The sequence below is a fragment of the Pinus tabuliformis genome, chromosome 4_1 (genome assembly GCF_031772625.1).
Source record: "Pinus tabuliformis cultivar Carrire ecotype Pingquan chromosome 4_1, CPIR1, whole genome shotgun sequence".
In the NCBI taxonomy this organism is placed as follows: Eukaryota; Viridiplantae; Streptophyta; class Pinopsida; order Pinales; family Pinaceae; genus Pinus; species Pinus tabuliformis.
Window position 1 is genome coordinate 345,413,984 of NC_142303.1, and position 19,362 is coordinate 345,433,345.

A 19,362-nucleotide genomic window follows, 5' to 3' on the forward strand; every position below is an offset into this window, starting at 1 on the left:
TGCCTCCAAGGCAAGAAACATCAGCTGAAGCATCAATCCTCCAAACTCCACAAAAGGAGGATACAAGCAGGAAAAGGGACAGAGAGACTCCCCTTACAACATCGACAACTTATGGGGAGAAAAGACAGAGAATGAATCCTTTCTCAGAGGAGGAAATGCCAATGGGACAGTCTCTGGGCATGGGCCCACCTAGCAGGGAAGCATCCGCAAGTTCCTTCCAAGAGGAACAGAACAGAACAGTGGGAGGAGAAGTCAGCTCCTCAAGCCAGCAGAGAGAAGGTGAACTGAGCATCAAACAGCAGTTCATTGACATAAAGAGGAGGAATGAGCCAATAAAGATACAACTATACAATCATTTGTTGAAAATGGCTCCCACTAACCAGCAAAGACTAATGTCTGTGTATGATGTTAGTGAAGGCAAAATGATCATGAGTCATTTTTTGCTAGCTGTAGCACAGCCCCAGTCCCCTGCAGATTATATAAGGACCAATCTTGAGGTCCTTGCCAAGGACATCCACCCAATGGACAAAATTGAGTTGCACAAACAAACAGGTGAGATGGTGTATGCCTCCTTGGCAGACCAAAAATTGGATAATTATAGGCTAGAAAATAGCCTTAATAATACAGCTGCCCAACTTGAGTTGGAGAGGGCATCCTCTCAAGCAAAGGACAACAGAATTAGGTCCTTAGAAGATATAATCATAGAAATTGGGCATGATCCCAAGGATATCAAGGGCATACAAGAGATATTGAAGTTGAGGGATGCAGACATGGAAGCTTTGAGGAGAAAGATCAAAATTCCAGCCACAATTCACCCTCAAACAGATGAAGTTTCCCAACAGAGGCATGATCAAGATGCCACAGCTTTGCTGGTGTCTCTATATAAGCAGCTAATCCAGACTCAAGAAAAGCTGGGAGAATCAGAGGCTGCACAGGCAGCATTGCAGGCAGCTTTGAAGCAAAAAGAAGAAGGTCAGACCTCCCAGCCTCCTCCTGAAATAATTAATCTTGAGGAAGCTGCTCCAACTATTGTTCCTCCTCCTCAACAAACAGGACAGGCAGCACCATCCACCTCAGCACCACCACCAACAACAGAACAGGCCCCAAGCCTGGACATGCAAAAGCTGAGAAATGAGATCCAGGCCTTGGAAGCACAAATGACAGAATTAAATGAGGCCAAGGAGAAACTAACCAAGGTAAATGAAAGATATGACAAATCCAAGCAGACTGTGGCAGAAAAGGGCAGGGAAATAAAAGCCCTCAAAGATAGGATAAAGGAGCTAGAGAAGGAGCTCCAACTGGATAAAGTAGTGGCTGAGATCAAGACAGTGCTATGGGCCAATATTGGCCAGTCAATTACTGACCAATGGTAGTATATTGAGACAATTCATGAGCAGCTGGAGCTCATTGCAAAAGCACAGAAGGAGATTCAGAGATCAAGGGCAGCTCTAAGCAATATGCCTGAAGTTGCCACCAGGATGATCAATGTGCTCAATAATAGAACAAGTGCTCAGTTAGCAACTATGGAAATTTCTAACAGGACTGAGACTATTTTTTTGATAAAGAGGGTCCTTACACTGAGAAACTTAGTGCAGACATTAGAGAGAAGGACCCAAGACATGCAGACCGAGGTGAACAGATTTATGGACAAATTTGTGGTATTACAGAACAGAGGTCTCCCTGGCTTACTGAACAGTGCAGGAAGACTGCTTACCCATGAGAAGTATACCAAGAGGGTCAATACATTCGCCACAAGTCAGATTACTGAAAGGCCCAGCACCTCAGAGGAAACAGGGCCAGCTACAGGACAAAGTCTCTACAACAGGGTAGAGAATCTATTCTTTATAATGAATGAAATTACACACCTGTTTGAAGTGCCTCCTAACTTCTATAAATACACAGAGGCAGATGAGACTATGGATGCAATTCTTAGGCATCAACTGCCCACTTAGGAATGGTGGACTAAGGCAATACAGATGATCTTATAGATCAGGAAGCCATTCACTAAGTTTTTTTTATCAAAAATACAAGGTGGCATGCACAGGAAAAGTTAATAAAATCAGCATGCATAAAAGGTGAAAGCTGAGCCAACTCAGCAGAACTTTCGGCCAGCAGGTCAAGATGGACAGCTACAGGTGACAGGGCTGAAAAGTTACAGCAGAGCATCCACGAAAGTGCATTTTCCAGCATTTAAAGCAGATCGTTCCAACCGACTCAGTGGCCCCCAAAGGCCAAAATATCTTCTGACTGATAGAAATGAACATTTATGTTGTATTAAAGGCAGCAATAACTTTTTATCTGCTGTTCTGTACAAAGTTGGTGAAATATTTATTTCTCAGATGACTCAACGCCTTAGATATTTTGTATTACCGTTTGTATATATTTGCCCCTCGCATAAGCTTGCAGGGGTTGTTGTTGATTTCTTTTGAAGAAGTTCCTATGCTGTAATCTTTGCAGAGGTTTATAATAGAAGTAATGGAATTTCTGAAGTTCTGAGTTGTTTGAATGCGTTCATGGTGTTTGTTGAAGTTGGCAGGATCCCTGTGCATCTCATATACAATAAGTTTTCTGTAACTCTCTTCGTTTTGTGTTTCAGTCTTTTGCAATCCATAAATATTTCTAAGTTCTAAGTATTTAGCAGCAAAGAAAAAGAATAGCCTTCAGGATTTATTCATGCAATACCCTGAGCTCAATCTATGTTGTTAATGAATGTTTTCCTCAGTTATAATCTTGATAAGTGTAATTCTTAATTGCTACACTTTCAGAATATATCTTTCACAGTGATCCTTTGTTCAGGAATTCAAGTTTGCTCTTGAGCAAAATATTTCACTTTCACAGCATTAGTTTAATGGAGAATTCTTAATTGCTTTCCATTGGCTAAACATGCATCATCATACATCATCACTTAAGCTTTAAATTTTTTTTATTGGGATACCCAATAGGCCCTGCAGTCTGAACATTCCCACTGAAGCATTTCAAGCATTTCACAGCTCTAGACTCCATTGCCCAAAGAAATACAACTGTCTAGACATTACATCTTAGGTATTGAAAGACATCCTTCAGCCAAAACATAAACAAAAACCTGAGCATAATAGCTAGCCTAAAATACTATCATAACAGAGCCAAATCATAAAGAGAGAGCCCTCTCTGATTACAGTTTGGCTAGAAACTGTAATCCAAAGATTGGTTAGTGGTTACCCCGGCCGTATTCCCTTGGGAGTCATAGGGAACAACCTGGGAGATAACATAATTGGCAACTCCACTGGGGATCAAGCATAATTTTCAAACCATTGTCTATCCATAGACAGTGGTTCCAAAAAAGCTTAAACAGTCCCTTAATCAATCCTAAAATATCTTAAAAAATACCAAAAACAAATTCAGAAGCTGGCTCCTAAAAGGGAAAACAGGCACACTAGGTCAAACCCTGACCCAAATCCACCAGCTGTGTTTGAGAATCCTAATATAATCCCTAGAATCATTAGGAAGCAGCAAAGGCAGGAAAATCCTACTGATTTCACTCCTGAGACAGCCCACCCTGAACCAGTTCCAACCCCAATCAAGGTTCTATTTAGGTCTACCCCTGTCTCCCCCAGTTCACCATCTACATCTCAAAGCCCTCCTTCCACATCTCCACCCACTGCACATATCCCCTTGAACAACACTCTAGGTGCTGCTACACCTGTTACCCCTGTGGTGCACACCGTTCCTTTTATTCCAGTTGCTCTTGTAAATCCCCCAAACCTTGTGAATATGGCTAACAGATATGCACCCTTGCAGTTACCTGCTAATGCTCCAGCTTTACCTCAAGACTATCAATCCAAGATCTCGTATTTTGACTCCACTGGCCCTTTCACAGCTATTCAGCACGCCAAAAGAATGCAAGACCATTTTGAGAACTATGAAATCGATGATGACAGTGTGAGAATGAGGATTTTTGTCCAAAGCTTGACTGGGGATGTAAGAACTTGGTTTAGATCCCTGACTGTAAATACCATCACAACTCCTGATGAGCTTTATCAAGCCTTTACTAGTAGATGGGAGAAGAAGAAGGATGCTCTGCACATACTTGGTGAATATGACACTATCAAAAGGGGTCCCCAAGAGACTGTTTTGGAGTATTGTGCAAGATTCAACAATGTATATAACGCAATCCCACAAAATTTAAGACCCCCTCCTGATTTAGCCTTGTACAAATTCCCTGATGGTTTTGACCCTGACATGGCATATCAATTGAAGGAAAGATCCCCTGAAACCCTTGAAGAGGCTCAAAAAGTTACTGTCACAGTAGAGGCTAACCTGATTACCAAAAGAAAGAGGGCAAGATTGGAAAAAAGAACCACTTTTAAAGAGGAACCCTCAGCTTTTGATCAAAAATTGGATGCGATACTCACTGGTATGAAGAGACTGGGTGACAGAGTAGAATCAGTTGAGAGAAAGTCATCATGGGAAGAACCACAAAACAACCCTCCTAGGAATCCAAATTTTAGGAGAACTCAAAACCCAAATGTTGGCAAGGCCAGTGCTGACCAAGACATAAGACCCCCTTTCCAAGAAAACTATGCTGAAACTTCCACATCAAGTGAACCCAATGAAGATTCTCAGATTAATTTAATGGGTCTAGATGGTGAAAGTCAAGTCTTTTTGACACAAGAAGACCATGAGGATGAGGTAATCAAGCTATTCCCAATCAAACCAGGTGAGTCATTTGACTTCAAACAAGGCTATGACACAGCTGTTTATGAAGTCCATAAGAAATACAAGCTAAGGAGCAGAACTGTAAATGTAACACAGCCTGAAAGGATAAAAGATAATCAGCAGCCCAAAAGAGCCATAGTTACAGAGCCAAATGACCCAACAGATGCACTTGCAAAAGAAGTAACCATTGAAGAGATCACTGAACTAGCTCCTTCAAAACAGCAGCCCAGGGCTGCATCATCCTTGCACCCTAACCCAAGTGTCACTCCTCAAGAGATGAGCAAGGAGGGCAACCCTCAAAATCAGGATAAGAATCAAGAAGAAGAGTTAGTGAACAAGGAAAGAAGTTTCGTCCACAGCCAAAAGACCCAATCCGAAAAACCCTTTGACCTAGAAACTGAAATTAGTAAATTAAAGATAGCAATTCCTCTCTCAGAATTGGCCAAACACAGCATCTACAAACAACAAATCAGGAAATCCCTCCAACTTACTAGCAACAAAGATGATGTTAATGTGTTGGATGATACCCCAGAGCTACTTTTTGGCCCAGAGGTGGATGAAAAGACAGCAGGTGCAGGCATTTTACCTTTCTATGTCAGCTTGCATGTTCATGACAAGATATTACACAATGCAATGTTTGACTCGGGTGCCTCTCACAACCTGATGCCCAAATCAGTCATGGAAAGACTAAACCTAGATATTACCAGACCATACAAGGACCTGTTCTCCTTTGATTCCAGCCAAGTCAAGTGCTTAGACCTAGTAAAATATCTATGTGTTTCTCTTGTTCAGTACCCAAACAAAACAATTATAATGGATGTGGTAGTTGCTGACATCCCACCCAAGTATGGGATGCTGTTATCAAGGTCATGGGGGGCTAAACTTCAAGGTTCCCTACAATTAGATATGTCATATGCTACCATCACTATTTTTGGGCAACCAAAGAGATTGTACAGAGAAACATTAATGAAATACATGGTCAGCAGTGAAGAAAAGCCTCAAAACTTTCCCATATATGTTGTCCATTCAGACATAGACTCATACATTCTCTTCAATGATAATACAACTCTCTCAGATAATGAGGTTGAACCCAAGACACTCATACAAGAGGAAGACACTAATGAGCAAACTGCTACCCAAGAAACAATGATTAAGCAAACATTAAACACAACTGCTGCTCAAGAAAGCGAACAGGTTCCATCAAGTGAGGAGACTGCCCTAGAAAACAAACAAGATGGAAAACCAGAGCTTCGACTCACAATTCCAACACATAAGGAGGTCATTAAGTTCTCCCTGGAACAAGAGATCCTATGGTTCCTTGAATTTGATGGGTCAGTCAACAAATTAGGGGCAGGAGCTGGAGTTTGGATACATAATAAACAAGACAGTCATGCATAAGGCCGAGCCTATAGACTGAATTTCAAGTGTACTAATAATATGGCAGAATATGAAGCTCTTTTACTAGGCCTTAAGCTAGTAAAGTTCTTACAAGCCACAAAAGTCTCAATTATGGGAGATTCGGATTTAGTCATCCAACAAGTGAAGGGAAATTTTGTCACCAATGACAAGAGACTGAGGTCTTATAGGTCTGTTGTGGCTGAAATATTAAGCTTCTTCTCTGAATTCCAAATCACCAAAATTTCTAGGACCCATAATCTTCATGCTCATAGTTTAGCCACATTTGCAAGTACTTGCAAGCTGCCTTTTGAGCCCCAGCATCGCTTTACAGCTGAGGTAAAGCACAGACCTTCTGTCCCAAACAATGTCAAAGACTGGCAGGTATTTGAAGATGATGCACAAATAAACAACTTCTTGACCTTGCAACAAGAATTTGCAGGACTAAATATTGACACTGAAAGAGCAAGTCAATCACAAATACCTGAAAGAGCAAGTCAATCACAAATACTTGAAAGAGCAAGTCAATCACAAATACAGTTTGAACAGACTCACCACCCAATATCACCCAAAACAGCAAAACAAATGCTAAATCCAACTATTTTCAACAAAGAGAACATACAACAAATTCAACAAACCAATCATGAGGAAATAGCTGTGGTAGAGGCTGAAATCATAGAGTTGAAAGACAATTTTCTCCCAACAGGCCTAACTCCATTAGAAGACATCTTTGACTCAAATGGCATCCCTAGAAAACCAAAAATGCAGCCCCTAAATATAGCCATTGAATAATGCAACATTGGCACTATTGATAAGCCCAAGATAATAAAGCTATCTGCATCTCTGCGTCCTGACCAAAAACCCAAATACATTGACCTTTTCAAAGAGTTTCAGGATGTCTTTGCATGGGGTTATGAGGATTTAAAATCCTATGACACCTCCGTTATCCAGCATACTATCCCTCTCAAGCCTAATCAGAAGCCATTTAAACAAAAATTGAGAAGGATTAATCCCATGCTCCTCCCTTCAATTGAAAAGGAATTGCAAAAAATGTTTAAAGCAGGCATCATAGCACCAATCAGGTTTTCTGATTGGATTTCAAATTTGGTCCCTACAAGAAAGAAAATTGGTGAAATAAGGCTTTGTGTGGATCTTAGGAATTTGAATCAAGTATCCCTCAAGGACAATTATCCCTTACCCAAGATGGATCACATTCTCCAAAGAGTGGTAGGGGGCTCAAGGATTTCATTACTTGATGGATTCTTAGGCTTTAATCAAATCTTAGTACACCCTGATGATCAAGACAAAACTGCATTTACAACCCCATGGGGAACTTTCAAATATGTAAAAATGCCTTTTGGATTGAAAAATGCAGGGGCAACGTTTCAAAGAGCAGTGGATATTGCTTTTGCCAAAGAGATTCATGACTTCCTTGTCATTTATTTGGATGACCTCACACCCTTCTCAAAATCTGACCAAGAACATTTGAAACACTTGAGACAGATCTTCTTAACATGCAGGAAATATGGAATTCCCTTAAATCCCAAGAAGTCTCTGTTTGGCCTGGAAGAAGGCAAATTGTTAGGACATATCATTTCAAAGGATGGCATAAGAATCGACCCAGATAGGATACAATCTATCTTACAAATGCCCCACCCAAGAAATATCAAAGAATTGCAAGCATTCTTGGGAAAGATCAACTTCTTGAGAAGGTTTATCCCAAACCTAGCAGAACTGATCAGATTACTGAATAATATGCTAAAGAAGGATTCAAAAGTGAAATGGACAGTTGAAGCAAATCAAGCCTTTGAAGGTATAAAATTGACCCTTACCCAAACCCCAGTCCTAACCAATCCTCAATTTGACAGGGAATTTATCATATTTTCTTTTGCTTCCCAACACACAATTGCTACTGTCTTGTTACAGAAAGATGACCAAGGAAATGAGAAACCCATTGCTTTCTTTAGTAGAGTTCTTAGAGATGCTCCCCTAAAATACCAAATCATGGAGAAACAAGCTTATGCTTTGGTCAAGGCCATCAAAGAATTTAGGATTTACATCCTCTATTCACATGTTATAGCTTATGTACCAAGTCCCATTGTCAAAGACATTCTCACCCAAGAAAATTTAGAGGGCAAAAGAGGAAAGTGGATTGCCAACATTTTGGAATTTGATATTGAGATAAAACCTACAAAACTAATAAAAGGGCAAGGTTTGGCCAAACTAATGACAGAAGCAAACTTCCAAGCCTTAGACATCAACCAGCTGGACAGTGAACCGGAGCTGGCGACTCCAAAGATCAATGTAGCCTTTGAACAATCCCCTTGGTACTCTGATATATGTTATGTATTGCAAAACCTGTGTGCTCCACCAGGATTGTCCAGAACTAAGTGTAGGTTCCTAAAAATGAAAGCTTCAAGATTTTGTGTCATGGAAGGAAATTTACTTTGGAAAAACCATGAAGGGATATTGCTAAACTGCTTAATTGAGGATGAGACTAACAATATCATGAAAGAATTTCATGCAGGTGACTGTGGTGGACACTTGTATTGGAAGTCCACTGTGGATAAAATACTGAGGGTTGGTTACTATTGGCCTACCCTGTTCTCTGATGTTAAAAAGTTTACTACATCATGCCATAAATGTCAAGTGTTTGAGGGAAAGAGAAAGTTACTACCACTTCCCTTAAGGCCTATTGCAACAGAGAGACCTTTTCAACAATGGGGCTTGGATTTCATTGGGGAAATTCATCCCTCATCCTTAGGCCAGCACAGATGGATTCTAACAGCTACAGACTATTTCACTAAGTGGATTGAAGCTGCTCCATGCAGACAAGCAAATGATTCAATAATCATTCAGTTTTTGGAGAATAACATATTGGCTAGATTTGGCTGCCCTGACAAAATAATAACAGACAATGCTGCTGCTTTCAGATCTAAGAAGATGGTGAATTTCTGCCACAAATTTCACATTACCTTGGGCCATTCTACTGCATACTATCCCCAAGGAAATGGCCTTGCTGAATCATCAAATAAAAGCCTGGTGAACATCATAAAAAAGGTGCTGGAAGAAAATAAAAAGAACTGGCACAAAAAGCTTGTGAATGCCTTATGGGCAGATAGACTAACAACCAAGAGATCAATTGGGGTCAGCCCATATGAGTTGGTTTATGGATTAGAAGCCAAATTCCCTTCATCACTAGGAGTTCCTATTATGAAACTTCTTCAAGAAAGCCAAGCTGAACCAAATGATATGCAAAGAAGGATCAATCAAATAATATGCTTGCAGCAAACTAGAGATCAAGTCTACAACAGAGTTCAAGTTTTACAAGAAAAATTAAAGAAGGCCTTTGACAGAAGGACTAAGGCAGAAGATTTCAACATTGGTGACAAAGTCCTCAAGTGGGATTCAAGAAGGGAAGATAAAGGAAAACATGGAAAATTTGATTCCCTTTGGAGAGGACCGTTTGATGTCCAAGCAGTACAAGGAAACAATACTTATTTCCTTAAAAGTCTTAATGAAACTGATTTGGATAAAGGTCCTATGAATGGCAGGATGCTGAAGCACTATTTTGACTACTACCCATAAGTGCAGTCTAAGTCTCCATTGTACATATTCAAGAGTATATATTACTCTCTGTAGGGTGTAAAAATGCGGTTTCTCAAGTTCTATTAACTATCAGCAAAAGGCAAATAGGATCAGAGATCTACCAAGATGGGAAGAGCACAATTTTGGCATTTTAAAGCAGCATACTGCAAGTATTGGTGAAAGCAGTCAAAGGCCAAGGCATTCTGACCTGCTGTTCTTGGTCTTTCTAATGAAAAACCATCCCCATGTGGAGCCACTGTTAGATACCTATACCAATAGGTTTCATATTTCATGATTGGCAAAGAAAGGTCCAAATATGCTCTACTTTGATGATGCAAAGATCCCATATTTCCAAGAGAAGACAAGGTGTGTATATAGCTTGATATGGACTCAATTTTGATGGATGGTCCAACAGCCTAATCTGGATCATGCCATGTTTTAAATTTTCAGTTGTAGAATAGAGAAAGAAGTCTGTCCAAACTGTTTAATCTTGGCAGACAAGTAGCTTAGGTAGAGAAGTAAGGCTCCCAACTGCTTAATCTGGGACCTTGGAAGCAATAAGGGTAGCATTAGATAGAAAATCAAAAGGAAAAAGCCAGAGAAAAGAAAAGGAAAATAAGGGTCTGCAAGTCTAAATGCACCCTCCAAGAAGAAACAAAAAATGCTAGGCAAATAGATGGGTAGGCAGATGGGGTTGCAGAACTGTCCTTCGTTACAATTGGAGGTGTGCTAACCTATTTCACAAAGCAAAATCAATGGATTGAGAAGATCTTCTTCTCCATCAGGTTGCAGCAAAACAAAGAAGCATGTCTAACTTCCCAATTTTCCCCTTTCCCATTCATTACTAACATCCCCTCATCAGTTGAGATTCATGGAAGAATTGGTGGTTTTATGGTGGTTCTTAGTCCTTTAAAAGCCACATTTCTTTTCTAAAATTCTTTTCATTTTGATCTACTCCCTAAGCTAAGTTATTTTCAAATGAACTTAGTAATATCACCCCTCATCCACTCTTTCATCCACATTAATCCCTAACTTCTATTATATAAATCCCCTATGTTGCCCTTTCCCTACTATTATAACACCATGGACTGTATAAACCCCCAAGCATTGTATAAATATCCCTCCCCTTGGCATTATAGCCATATGTCCTCTGTCAGGGATCAAATGGACATCTGGTCAGTTTGAGAAACCTAAGCCTTACCCCCCTTCCCCCTTCTGAATCCATTTGACCCATTAAACCTTCATTTGCTAAGAAAAACTTATGAAAAACCCTTTTTACCCATAACCCGCTTCATTTGCAAAAAGCGCACAAATACCCACTTTTCCATTTTATCCAAAGTATCGGCGCGGTAATATTTTTATTTCTATTTTACATTGAAAAACCATATAAACCCACCGAAACCCAAAGTCCCGCTGGGCACGCCGTTCAAAAGAAAATAATATTTTATTACTTCCCCGCTGCCGTATCGTCCGCACTATTCAGCGACCCATCAACCGTCCGATCGGGTACCTTTGATTGGACGGCCATTATGCATATCGGGTTGGGCCCGACGTCCGAAGATTAGCACCCGAGAAACTGTCAGAGGGTGACGTCAGGCCTTTTCCACGCGTCGCCCTCACAATTTCTCGGGTCGCCCTCTGACAAAACCCTGACCGTATCTAAGGCGGTCCGAGAAAAAACCATTACCGCTTATCATTTACCGCCAGTTCTGCGTCATCACGACGTCGGACCCACGTCAGTGCCACCCTGCCGTCACGTCAGCACTCTTGTCTGCCCCTACGCTGATATGTTTGCCACCTCATTATCCCTGTGGACCAATCACAGCTTGCCACATCACCCAGTGACGTCATGTTGACGTCATCCGACCTTGACCCCACCTAATGACGTCATACTGACGTCATCCCAAAAACGCGCCAATACGCCAAAAATCCATATTTTAGCCAAAAAATGCGTGTTTTTCCCACTTTTGCCAAAGCAACTATTGTCATCGCTGCATGCATTTTACGACCAAATCAGCACTAACCTACACAACTCGACTCTGAAACCGTGGGCGCCTCCGTCGTACCTGCATTTGCAACTGTTATCGACAATTCGCAAGGTATTTCTCAAAATTGTTCCCTGCACCTGGTTTTATCCATATTTCTGCAAGCAAACTGTTTAAGAGAGTGTAAAGCACCGAAATCACCATTAAGCATCCAGTAACCTGCACTCATTTCCAACTAGCGAGGCAATAAACCTTCTGCCAAGCCTGCATTTGACAAAATTGACCTGAATTCACAGGTAGTTCGCGCAGTCGTGAACTAGAAACCTCCATTACATAAATTCACCATAGAAACACTCTAGTCAGTCCTACTACTATTTTAATCAGTCCTATAAACGGTATTTCAATTGTTGTTTGCTCAATTCGCCCTCTGTTCCCTACAATTCACATTTACATTGTAAAGAAACTCCTCTGCGTGGTTATGCTCACTCAAAACAGTTCACATACAATTCAGAAGCCTTACTAGCCATGGAAACACCAATAGCCCTGAATATCCAGCCTCTGAATGCCCGTCAAAGGGAGTTAGAATGGAAAGCCCTGGGAGATGTAGATTATCAGATGATAGACTGGTTCCCAATGGGTTCTAAGTTTAATATTCACATGCTAAATGAATTGAAAGCCCAACACCTTGGCGGAGCAGATATTTTAGGGATTTGGGACTCAAATTTGCCCATTTACAACCTCCCTCAAGTCAATGCCCTTCCAGACTTGATCCACAGATGCCAGGATTGCTATGATCCATGCCAAAGAGCTGTTCTCGGTCCTACAGGGTCAATCTTGTTCCATATCACCCCAAAAACCATAAATGAGATGCTGCATTTCCACTCGGCAAGGCCATTGACCCCTCTCTCCATGCTGGACTTAGTAAAGAAGGGGAGTAATTTGTCAAGTGCCCAGATCATCAAAATTAATCAATTATTCATACAGCCAAGCTCTGAAACTATGAGAACTCCTCCTATTGGATATCACTACCTGAATGACTTGGGCAGGACGCTGGTGGATTTGATCAGCTACGTCCTGGGGTACAGGGGAATTGAGGATGTTGATGACACTATAATGGCAATGCTGTCCATATTTTCTCCTGGAAAGCCTCCAGCTGTACACTATGACTATGCCACATATATTGCAAAAAAGATCCATGAACAGCTAATGAATCTACAAAGGGAAAGGGTGTTCAGATACACCTCATACATCTACCACCTGTTCTTGTTTTATCAACCAGACAGTTTCTCCATTCCCCTCAAGAAACTTAATGCCTAGGGGAATCCAAGGTCAGTTGTGTTTTGGACTTCAGTTTTTCATGATGTTTCTAAATCACCATACACATACTGTGAATTCATAGACCTATTCATTCACCCAGCTATGACATTGCTGTATGGTGTCCCTCCTCCAAGGTTGACTGATGACATGCAAAGAGTTCTCCATCTCTCCAAAGCCTACAGCATTGGTGATTGGTATTTTTACCAACACCACACAGTAATCAGAATATATGGCTGTGAGTTGGACCCTTACAGGCTGCCAAGGTATGTCCCTATGAGACTTTTGGCCCTAGAATACTTCAGGCAGTTTGGAAATGTAGACTGCTTCCATTTCCAAAGTAGGAATAAGAAGGTGCAGCTGAAGGTAAGGAACCAGCTAGGCCCTTTTCTATACAATAAAAGAGAGGAGGGATGGAAGGAGGCAGATATGATCTTAGAGGGCTTCAAATTGCAAACCAGTTTCAAATGGACACCTTATGAACCTAATCATTTTATCTCCCTCAGAAGGATAAAATACAAATTGGGTAACTATTCACATGTTAGGCTGCCTCATGTTGAAAAGTATGCCAATTCTTTGAGCTGGAAAGAGGGCACCCTAGAAGAGCCAATCTCTAGAGAGCAGATGCTAGAGAGAGAGGCTAGGAATATTCAAAAAGAGGCTGACTTGGAAACTTGTGGACAGGTTTCCTTATCATATCAAAGGCAACTTGGAGCAGCCGCCTCATCTTCAACAACACATCAGCAAGCTGCCATGGACACTCAATAGACATCCAACAAAGGCAAAAAAAAGCAGCTGGAACAAGAGCAAACACCTCCCATGACTGAAGAGCAAACAGAAAAAGAGGTGGAACAGCAAGAAGGAGTGCAACAGTAGAAAGTACATCAACAACACCAACAACAACAAGAAGAACAAAGACAGGAGCAGCCTGTGCAGCAAGAGCAGATAGTGGAAGCCCCAAAATCCACTAAGCAATAGCCACAACAAACTGTGCCTCCAAGGCAAGAAACATCAGCTGAAGCATCAATCCTCCAAACTCCACAAAAGGAGGATACAAGCAGGAAAAGGGACAGAGAGACTCCCCTTACAACATCGACAACTTATGGGGAGAAAAGACAGAGAATGAATCCTTTCTCAGAGGAGGAAATGCCAATGGGATAGTCTCTGGGCATGGGCACACCTAGCAGGGAAGCATTGGCAAGTTCCTTCCAAGAGGAACAGAACAGAACAGTGGGAGGAGAAGTCAGCTCCTCAAGCCAGCAGAGAGAAGGTGAACTGAGCATCAAACATCAGTTCATTGACATAAAGAGGAGGAATGAGCCAATAAAGATACAACTATACAATCATTTGTTGAAAATGGCTCCCACTAACCAGCAAATACTGATGTCTGCGTATGATGTTAGTGAAGGCAAAACGATCATGAGTCATTTTTTGCCAGCTGTAGCACAGCCCCAGTCCCCCGCAGATTATATAAGGACCAATCTTGAGGTCCTTGCCAAGGACATCCACCCAATCGACAAAATTGAGTTGCACAAACAAACAGGTGAGATGGTGTATGCCTCCTTGGCAGACAAAACATTGGATAATTATAGGCTAGAAAATAGCCTTAATAATACAGCTGCCCAACTTGAGTTGGAGAGGGCATCCTCTCAAGCAAAGGACAACAGAATTAGGTCCTTAGAAGATATAATCATAGAAATTGGGCATGATCCCAAGGATATCAAGGGCATACAAGAGATATTGAAGTTGAGGGATGCAGACATGGCAGCTTTGAGGAGAAAGATCAAAATTCCAGCCACAATTCACCCTCAAACAGATGAAGTTTCCCAACAGAGGCATGATCAAGATGCCACAGCTTTGCTGGTGTCTCTATATAAGCAACTAATACAGACTCAAGAAAAGCTGGGAGAATCAGAGGCTGCACAGGCAGCATTGCAGGCAGCTTTGAAGCAAAAAGAAGAAGGTCAGACCTCCCAGCCTCCTCCTGAAATAATTAACCTTGAGGAAGTTGCTCCAACTATTGTTCCTCCTCCTCAACAAACAGGACAGGCAACACCATCCACCTCAGCACCACCACCAACAACAGAACAGGCCCCAAGCCTGGACATGCAAAAGCTGAGAAATGAGATCCAGGCCTTGGAAGCACAAATGACAAAATTAAATGAGGCCAGGGAGAAACTAGCCAAGGTAAATGAAAGATATGACAAATCCAAGCAGACTGTGGCAGAAAAGGGCAGGGAAATAAAAGCCCTCAAAGACAGGATAAAGGAGCTATAGAAGGAGCTCCAACTGGATAAAGTAGTGGCTGAGATCAAGACAGTGCTATGGGCCAATATTGGCCAGTCAATTACTGACCAATGGCAGTATATTGAGACAATTCATGAGCAGCTGGAGCTCATTGCAAAATCACAGAAGGAGATTCAGAGATCAAGGGCAGCTCTAAGCAATATGCCTGAAGTTGCCACCAGGATGATCAATGTGCTCAATAATAGAACAAGTGCTCAGTTAGCAACTATGGGAATTTCTAACAGGACTGAGACTATTTTGTTGATAAAGAGGGTCCTTACACTGAGAAACTTAGTGCAGACATTAGAGAGAAGGACCCAAGACATGCAGACCGAGGTGAACAGATTTATGGACAAATTTGTGGTATTACAGAACAGAGGTCTCCCTGGCTTACTGAACAGTGCAGGAAGACTGCTTACCCATGAGCAGTATGCCAAGAGGGTCAATACATTTGCCACAAGTCAGATCACTGAAAGGCCCAGCACCTCAGAGGAAACAGGGCCAGCTACAGGACAAAGTCTCTACAACAGGGTAGAGAATCTATTCTTTATAATGAATGAAATTACACACCTGTTTGAAGTGCCTCCTAACTTCTATAAATACACAGAGGCAGATGAGACTATGGATGCAATTCTTAGGCATCAACTGCCCACTCAGGAATGGTGGACTAAGGCAATACAGATGATCTTATAGATCAGGAAGCCATTCACTAAGTTTTTTTTATAAAAAATACAAGGTGGCATGCACAGGAAAAGTTAATAAAATCAGCATGCATAAAAGGTGAAAGCTGAGCCAACTCAGCAGAACTTTCGGCCAGCAGGTCAAGATGGATAGCTACAGGTGACAGGGCCGAAAAGTTACAGCAGAGCGTCCACGAAAGCGCATTTTCCAGCATTTAAAGCAGATTGTTCCAACCGACTCAGTGGCCTCCAAAGGCCAAAATATCTTCTGACTGATAGAAATGAACATTTATGTTGTATTAAAGGCAGCAATAACTTTTTATCTGCTGTTCTGTACAAAGTTGGTGAAATGTTTATTTCTCAGATGACTCAACGCCTTAGATATTTTGAATTACCATTTGTATATATTTTCCCCTCGCATAAGCTTGCAGGGGTTGTTGTTGATTTCTTTTGAAGAAGTTCCTATGCTGTAATCTTTGCAGAGGTTTATAACAGAAGTAATGGAATTTCTGAAGTTCTGAGTTGTTTGAATGCGTTCATGGTGTTTGTTGAAGTTGGTAGGATCCCTGTGCATCTCATATACAATACGTTTTCTGTAACTCTCTTCGTTTTGTGTTTCAGTCTTTTGCAATCCATAAATATTTCTAAGTTCTAAGTATTTAGCAGCAAAGAAAAAGTATAGCCTTCAGGATTTATTCATGCAATACCCTGAGCTCAATCTATGTTGTTAATGAATGTTTTCCTCAGTTATAATCTTGACAAGTGTAATTCTTAATTGCTACACTTTCAGAATATATCTTTCACAGTGATCCTTTGTTCAGGAATTCAAGTTTGCTCCTGAGCAAAATATTTCACTTTCACAGCATTAGTTTAATGGAGAATTCTTAATTGCTTTCCATTGGCTAAACATGCATCATCATACATCATCACTTAAGCTTTAAATTTTGTTTATTGGGATACCCAATAGGCCCTGCAGTCTGAACATTCCCACTGAAGCATTTCAAGCATTTCATAGCTCTAGACTCCATTGCCCAATGAAATACAACTGTCTAAACATTACATCTTAGGTATTGAAAGACATCCTTCAGCCAAAACATAAACAAAAACCTGAGCATAATAGCTAGCCTAAAATACTATCATAACAGAGCCAAATCATAAAGAGAGAGCCCTCTCTGATTACAGTTTGGCTAGAAACTGTAATCCAAAGATTGGTTAGTGGTTACCCTGGCCGTATTCCCTTGGGAGTCATAGGGAACAACCTGGGAGATAACAGGTAGCAGGAGCTCAGACATCTTTTCGAGGATGAAAAACTACCTTGGTGAATCCACACATCAAATAACAAATTAGAAGGTGACTCCACTGCTAGAAGATCAGTAGCTTGATGAAGTTTCAAGATGAGTTCCATTGCAATAATGAATACCAGGTATGCTCCTATGAATCGGTCTCATATCCCTAGTTTTCCAAATCCTATGCGAAAGGTTGATTGGTTAGACGATCTTCCAATATTCAAAGATGAAAAGAAAGACAATGCTGCTCTTCATTTGGTTAGGTTCCATATGCATGTACACATTCTTAAGGTTCATTTTTGAAGATTGTCTCATGAAGATGTTTTTGACCACTTTAGAAGGAAAGGCATGGTCTTGGTATAAAAGCTTGGAAAGTGGTTCATTATATTGTCTTGCTGATTTCCATGATGTATTCTATGAGATGTATAAAGAATGTCACCCTTCCTTATTGTTGGTAAAAAATTGTTGTCAACATTCTTTGAGTCTTATTCAGTATTTGGAGGATTGTTATGATGATGATGAATTTATGGATGACGAAATTTTAGAGGTTCTTCATAACAATACATTTCAACAACTAGAAGAAAGGATAATATCCCAAGACATGCAACATAGAAATCAGCAAGAGCATACTTATGAAAATCATATTACGTCCTTCGAGAATGATGTAGAGATGCAGCAGACTTGACAGTCTTCAGATCATGATGAAGATGAAAATAATTGCAAACACCAAGAAGAAACACTGGAAGAAATTTTTTATAACCCGCAGGAAGAGGAAAAGTTTAATCATTTATGTAATTCCTTGCAGCAGATTACTTCAAAGAATGATTATAATAATGAGGAAAATTTCATTGTCTGTGGAAATCATGCAGAAAGGCAGTTGGATAACTTATCAAATAAATTTTGTGTGGCTGATAATCACTTGTCTAAAGATATATAATGTTATGAGAATCATCAATCCGATCATGTATTCTGGGATCCTATAGCTAGATAGATGGAAGAGTTTTACTCTCCAGTGTTTCAGTTTTTCCATGAAGATCGGAGGCATTTCCAGTGGCAGTGGTCATCACAATATCATAATTGCTCTGAACTCTGATGCAGTCAAAAAAATCAAATATCAGATAAGACAAATGATTGGCTACATTGGAAATTTCACATCGATTGATCTGAAAGAAGTTTGCAATTGATAGGGTAGGTAGGTAGGAAAATGAAAATAAGCTCAAGTTTGACTGAGCATTTTTTAGTTGATACAAATTTCTTTCTCCTACAGTGATCATCAAGCTTAAGCCCAAGGTGAACTCCCAAGTAGCTTAAAGGGGATGTTTGTAAAATAAATTTTTGTTTATCATAAGTGGATGAAGCACTGGACCTGCGAGTTGTTAGTGTACCACAAGGGCACACTATCCCAAGTGGAGCCACTATTATCACTCAAGAAAAAATTCCTAAATTTTGAACATCAATTGGATTCCAAAGGATTGATGTTAGTCTTGGTGGTGTCTTTCCATGGTTTGACTTAGAGTCTAAGACCTAGAAGGGAGCCTTGTTGGTATTGTCAAATAGGGTCAACACTTTGGTTTTGCCTATCACTGGTCCCACATCACACATAAATTTCCATGTGTCAAACTTTTGTCAAGTTTTTCATGCACTACGAAACTGCCTAGGATTTTTTGTTGTGCAAAACCCAGAATTTGTACTGAACTAGGAGTTTTCGTAGTGCACTACGAAACCCATAAAAAATCCTGTTTCTGCATAAAAGACTTTGTTTTCTACTTTTACTAGTCAATTTCCAGAAGGGTTCCTGAGTAGCTGAGAACTCAATTTTGAAAACTATAAGAGGCTTTTCTTCCTGACATACCAAACTACAAAAAACCTCTTTCAGTTTCTTCAAATTCATTTTGAGGTGGGAGGAATTTAGGATTAAACGTGCGCTACGAAACTGATGTAGGTGTAGTTTTTCACAAACAGAATTTTCCTTTTTTACATGTGTTTTTCAAGGACAAATTTTGGACAGATGGAGCAGTGCTTTAAAAAACCAAGAGATTTTTTTGTTCTAGACATCATGGAATAAAAAAACCTCCTTCAGTTTCGTAAAATATGTCACGGATGAGAAGATAAAGGCTCTGTCCCACGTGCTAA